Source organism: Halichondria panicea, chromosome 8 (assembly GCF_963675165.1).
Source record: "Halichondria panicea chromosome 8, odHalPani1.1, whole genome shotgun sequence".
Taxonomy (NCBI): Eukaryota; Metazoa; Porifera; class Demospongiae; order Suberitida; family Halichondriidae; genus Halichondria; species Halichondria panicea.
In genome coordinates this window covers 1,476,346-1,483,092 of record NC_087384.1, presented here as the reverse complement: position 1 = coordinate 1,483,092, position 6,747 = coordinate 1,476,346, and the positions used below count along the sequence as shown (strand labels likewise).

General features: G+C 40.0%; 1 protein-coding gene and 1 long non-coding RNA gene across 2 annotated transcripts in view; one reads left to right on the top strand and one right to left on the bottom strand.

The window, feature by feature from the left end:
- LOC135339652 (serine/threonine-protein phosphatase 6 regulatory ankyrin repeat subunit B-like) overlaps positions 1-6,747 on the top strand; it is a gene marked incomplete in the record, with an annotated part of 1,209,744 nt that overhangs the window by 832,176 nt on the left and 370,821 nt on the right.
- Positions 2,670-5,291, bottom strand: LOC135339887 (uncharacterized). Its single transcript, XR_010396129.1, has 4 exons — positions 4,702-5,291; positions 4,134-4,615; positions 3,143-3,179; positions 2,670-3,071 (listed from the first exon to the last, which is right to left on the bottom strand). It is a non-coding gene; the product is annotated as an uncharacterized LOC135339887 (long non-coding RNA).

The following is a 6,747-nucleotide window of genomic DNA, read 5'->3' as shown; positions in this document are numbered from 1 at the left end:
TAAGGGCGTATATCGACCGCCTATATGTACGCCCAGAGGTGAGAATTTCGTTGCTGTTAATATGCGGCAGCTGTACATGTTGTTGTCATGGTTAATTGATTTTTGTTAAGTGTGTCGTCAAGGCCCAAGATACCACTCACGTTCATTTTTTTCCTAATAGTTCACTTAACCAAGCTCATACAATATTGTACTCTTGCAATTTAAAACCTGAAAAGCATGTCAAACAATGTTGCTACTGGAGTGTTTCTTGTTTACGCTAGTAAGTGAACCCACTTCAACTATCACTTCTTCTCCACAGCAGGTGATCGAGACTCAAGCTCAAATGCAGCTCTCACTCTTCTAAGAGGGGCTGCCCAAAGTGCGAGAGCGGTAAATATTTAAACAATTTCACTTATCCAAGTGCTGTGTGAAATCATCTAATAAATATTTCTATGAAGTGCAAGGGGGGGCCCCCCCCCGCCGTATATTTGTTTCATTTTGACCTCTGAGATCAGTGTGCCAATTGTTATCTGCCATGCAGATATTGCCATACTAGATATTATATTAGATACTATATATAGATTATAGATACTGACATAGTAAGGCTGAAGTTACCTAAAGTCCACCACCTATACCCAATACCTGTACCCAATACCTGAAACCATCCCTTAATTAAGTATTTTATGACGTTTGGTGCATGCATGCACAGCCGACCACAAGTAGTTGCAAATGGGAAAATCGGAGTGAATAATTATTGCTGATAATAATTTATTATGTGATAATTATTCACTCCGATTTTACAGCACTTACAAAATCATAACCAAGAATAGAAATCTGATATCTCTCTACTTAACAAACTCCATCAATACAACTCACTCAATATAAAGACTGCAAACACAGGAATATCCAAAAACTATCATCAATAAATCCTAAATTCCTCCCACTGTCATTCCCACCCTACTCATACCCTTAATTCCCCCGTCATCCACACAACCAAATGCTCTTTATATATACCACGTGTATTATATATAATTATATGGCACCTCATCCCACAAGCATTCCTTTTTTTCTATAGACGTAATACCGAACTGGATTTCTTTACCACTAGAAGTTCAATAACTCTTCTTAAATAGTTTTTATTCAACAATGTATTTATGTTTTTGTGTGTTGTTTAGGGAAAATCTTCACACTAGCCATCTGTGCTACCTTTCCCTGCAATGCCAACGTCTATAATTATGCATGTGAACATTAATTTAGGGTCATAAATTATTATGCTTTATTGCAGCATGCACAGAAACGATATACATGATCACTACACGCAATAAATGACTACTCGCAAATGTTCAAGTTCAACTAATACCTTCAGGAAACTTCACCACCATCCTTTTCCACAAGAAACTTTCTTAAACCGTTTATTGAGACAAGTACAATATGACCATTGACAACACTCACCTGGATTACACGTACTCAGACAGCTGCTTACATGACCACCACTGTTAGAGTACAAAGCATGCCGAACTTTTTTCCAGTAGTTGTCAGTTTTTGGATTTTTATAACCATTTGGACCGCCATTATGGATTCGAGCAATATCTTCATTAGTTGGGCGATGACCAAGCCTTTTAGCTGTAGCGTACCTCTTCATGTAGCTCCTGATAACATCTTCGGAATATCGCTCACTCCCAACGCCCCAGACATTTTGAAAGCTTCGACCACCACTGCGTAGGCTTGGGTTGAATTGAACAGCATCATCGTAGTAGGGCTTGCGAATTTGGTATGGGCCCAAAGCTTTGTTGCTAAATTGTTTGTCACCAATTGCACAATTATCTTCACCGGACTCCACATGTCGTATAGCATTTAAAAGCCGTTGGTTGATTTGCTGGGCTTCAACTCTGAGCAAAAACACAATAGCGAGGGGGAAAATAATGAGATATTTCATTACTGGTTCAATCAATTTTCCAAAGACTCAATGATTCCAGTTGACTATAGTCACTTATTTTGCAAACAAATGTCATCTTAAATACCGTGTGTATTATGTAGAAACACCCAGTATAATTATTACAAAACGAATAAGGAAGGTTTCCAAAACTAACTGAACACCCACAAGTGAAAAGTAACAGAAATTAAACTAAATACACACTGTATTGTTTATCCATAGCAGCTCTACTTGCAACTAGGCCTTGGAAAATTATGCCGGCATAATTTGGGGCATAATAGGTTAGGTCATTATGCTGGCATAATTGGAGCATAATAGGCTTAAAATTGTGAATTTGGTCAGCTTGGTGCAAATGCAACGGTCCTCTGCTGTTGCTGAACGTGATTTTTCTCTTTTAAATGCTTCTTTACATCTATGTTGAATTTTCAGTATGACATCGTTATAAATGTACAATACAACAAGAGATAATTTTTTTACTACTACTGCTAAAAAATGTGGGGCATATAATGGGTTCTTTCCACAAGCATAATAGGCTGAATTTGGGGCAGTGCTCAAAAGCATAATAATTTTATTTGCCAGGGCCTACTTGCAACCATGCAGTGAATAGATTTGAAACTGTATGGGAATCGCGATTGCTTTTCCAATGCAAAGCACCTGTTATAATTTTGATTCATAATTATATGCAAGTATTCTAGTGGAATTTAATTATGAGGCTATACATGCACCTCTGGAAGGTTTGCTCCGGACTATTGGCATATACATACTTAATTCGGAAATACATAGAACTATACAAAACCACATGCACAAAACAATTGTACTGCAATACAGCTACATCAGTTATAACAGCTTTCAAGTTTCGTGTAAACTACTTAGTATGCAGGTTCATAGTTATGGTTACTGTTTTTCCAGGGAGTTCTAATAACCATGACGACGAGTGTCTCAGGAACCTGGACCTCGATGGAGATGCATGTGATTTGGAGCGATTTGAAGCAAGTCTAGCACAATGGCGGGTTGAAATACGTCTATGGGGCTAGACTTCTTCGTCGAGGGCTTGGGAAACGAGAACATTAGTCTAAAAGTGAGTTGTTCAGTTACTTTGTTGCCTGCATAGAAGTTAGCTAAAATAGCTTGGGAGGTCAGCGGGGATCCTCGATGTTATCTGCACGAGAGGACAGAAGTTTTAAATACTGCATGTAGCATACTTTTGACATCATGTATGAAACTACGTACCATATTACCATCCACCACCACTGAAGTGTCCTCGTACCTGGTCGTGTGTGTGTGTGTGCGTGTGCGTGCGCAAGTAATGCTATAGTGCTACAGGAAAAGTTGGTCAATAAATGTGATGCAATTTGAGAAAACAGACCACTTGGCTTGGTCTAAAAAAGTTGAGATCTATATGCATACTGATAGAGCAGAGAAATGCCTACACAATGCTATGCTTAGTCTGTACATATCTCATTCTATGACTAAGTTATAATCGTTTGAAGTTGGTTGCTATGAAATTGCATTATTGAAAAAACGCCATTCAAAGATGCCCTACTCCATTAGTAAGCCTATATTTTGCGTTTTTTGACGAAGCACTGAGGTGAAAATATTTGGATTTAGAGCACCAGACTTCACATAGAGATAGTAGAAAGGCTATAGATACTTGTAAGCTTATAAAACTAAATTCATCACTTTGCACTCAAGGTCACAAATTTGCCTCTAGCTCAAATTGAAAATCTAAGCCAAGTGGTCTGTTTTCTCAGATTGCATCACAAATTGTAGACATTTCAGTCACCCTGCATTGATATCATGACATCATAGTAATGGGGCAGAAACCAGTGATCCCTTTCCCCTTGAGTATACCAGCTGACAGAAACATTTATGCAGAGAGCATGACAAATGGCCGCCCACTGTATTCCCACTCTGATCCATCTCCCTCACCAAATTGGATAGGAAACGTTGGTCTATACATGGCTATGAGTGCCACAAGCTGTTTATTGGCCTGGTAGTAGATTGTACTACTGTAACAAGTAATAGTTGTAGCATGGATATCAAGGGTGTATTGGATTTGTACTACCGAGGGCGCAGCCCAAGGGAATACATACAACTGCAATTTAGAAGCTGTTATCCAACCCATTTACACTGAGTAGTAGTAAACACTCTTTGTGCACTGTGCACATTTGTATGCGTGTGCTTGCACTTGACAAACCACATTTACAACTTCAGCACTTACTCAAATCGGAAGCTAAGTCTTGTTGTAGGGAATTGGTCGAAGGAATCAAGGCCGCACTAAATGAAGTACATGATATGAGTGTTTCGCACAATGATGTCAGACTATTTGTTTAATGCTAACTATGTACCAACCCTTATTGATTTGGATCGAGCCAATTCGGTAGATGTCTTGTTCTCGTACTTCAATGTGTATGAAAGTTGTATGTACTTGTTTCCAGGCAAGATTAGTTTCAAAACCGGAATACAAACAGACCATTATCAGCTGGGGGGTGGTTAGTCGCCTCAGTACTGAAAGAAGATGCTGACTACCATAACAGAACATGGGATATGGAACCATTATACATAAGAAGCAACCAATTTATAGCCTCCCTCATCAGAAGGGGTACGTATACGACCCATTTCTTCTAAATGAGTTACCACAAGACATCTTTGGAGTAGAGGCCGAGTCGTACTCTGGCAGCCTGCAGCCTGTTCTTCAAGTTTCTGTAGAGTTAATAAGAAAGTGTACATTACGTATACTTGTTGTGACAAATGGGTTCACATGCCACTCTATTGTACAGGGTACAAACCTCTTCGTCCATGCTGATTGCACTGTGAAATCTTGCTCTCTGATACAACTTGGTGCATGAGATCTGAATAGTTTCCTGTTCTGTGTAACCTTTATAGCATTCAGTAGCTGAGCTCTGTTGTTTCTGTGGTTAGTATGACCATGCAGCCCCTTACTATTATATCATACATCATGCTTCATCATGTCCAGCACAGGTACATTGTGGTTCTAAATTATTGCTCAATTTTATTCAAGATCTATCTTCTATTCAAGACCTACCAGGACTTAGTATAAACTGCCCTGTATGTGTGGTTAGCTATTTTTAGGAACGATTGTGCAGAAAAAGGAGAGCCTGTGTAGAGGCTATAGGAAAGTGGTTATTTTGTTATTCATGTAGGCCTCTAGAAAGAGAGCCTTCCAAAAATGTGTATTACAAGACAATGACAATGTTGAAGTCTTGCAGGGCCTTTTTATAGTGAAGGTAGTTACCACTTGTTTGCAGTTATCGGAGTTCTATGAATATAATTACAATGCATCTTTCTAATTAATTCCTTTGTGATACCAACCAGTTTGCAAGTTCACCTCCTACATGTATGTACATGCAGGCTTATACCTAATGTACTGTACATAGCCCCCCCCCCCCCCCGCACACACACGCATGCTATCTTGTCTATTCAAGACTATAGCCCTGATCTCAGTGGTAATGAATTATACGCACAGAGTACTACTTTAGCCAACAAATCTGTGCCAGTTATAACCTCTATACTATGTGTGTGTAGACTCGCAAGCCGTCACTGTTGCAGGCGAACAGTAGACTGGTCAAACTCCGTGTTGAGACTCGTGTAAGGTTTGCCACGATATTTGTGGCAACTAACCGCATGCGGTTACCGCAAGATCGTTGATAGTGACGTATCACTAGAAAACTCTATAATACGTATCACATGCAGTATAGTGACGTCACGAAAACCGCAGCCACTTAGAATCTTATCTGCATGACATGCTGACTGTGCAACACGAGTCTCTACACGGAGTTTGACCAGTCTACTGTTCAACAGTGACGGCTTGGAGTCTATGTGTGTGTGTGTGTGAGATTGTCGAGTTAGTCGGCACTTTACGGCATGGATTTTGTGTGGATCCGCCCAATTCATAGCTCTGTGGGGGGTCACACCACAATTCTATCTACAAACCAGCAAGAGCACCACAAGCACTCCTGTAAGTCATTAGCCTGGCCCTCCTTCACCGGCCTTCATAGGAAAGAAGGCCTGCTATATCGGCATGCGCCAAATTATTGTATACCGTATAGCGGGTAAGTTTCGTGGGGTAAAAAATTCGTTCAACTCGAGAAACGGTAGTTTTCGTGAGTAAAAATTTCGTTTCGTCTCGTGGCTGCACGGCATTCCTACGTTCAGATAAGCCACGCCTACGATAAAATTTTGTGAAGGTCAGCCTGCCCACGAAAATAACGAATATTTTACCCCACGAAAATTACCCGGTATACGGATATTTTTCCTGTAAAATTTCCTATAATACTGGATTCATCAGAGAAAATATCCAAAAGTCATACACAGAGCTATATATAGCTAGCTATGGAGCGGTATCCATGCCAGTATTGGCCGCGTTTTGGCGAAGGCAATAGGCGAGCCAAAAACCGAGCCGGGACAATAGGCGGGGCACAATCTTTTTTTTATTTTTTTATTTTTTATTTTTTAAGCCTTTATGGCGAAACGAGTAGGTAAGGTAAGTACAAACGGGTAGACAGATATAAATCGAAATCTAAGTAAGGTAAAGATATGAAGAACAAACTCGACTTGCGCATGCGCACAAGGGCAATTCTAGCTGGAACACAATCCGAGCTGGAACAATAACTGAGCCAACAAGTGAGCCAGTAATTGAGCCACATGGCGGGCCAATAAGTGAGCCATAATTTATGGCGGGCCATTTCCTGGGACACAATCTAGGGCACATATGCATGATATAGAACCAGAGAAAGTTGCTGATTTTTTCATAGAAATTATTCTGCCAAAGTGCTTCCATGTTCTATAATTTAGAGGACTTTGTATAAGAAAAC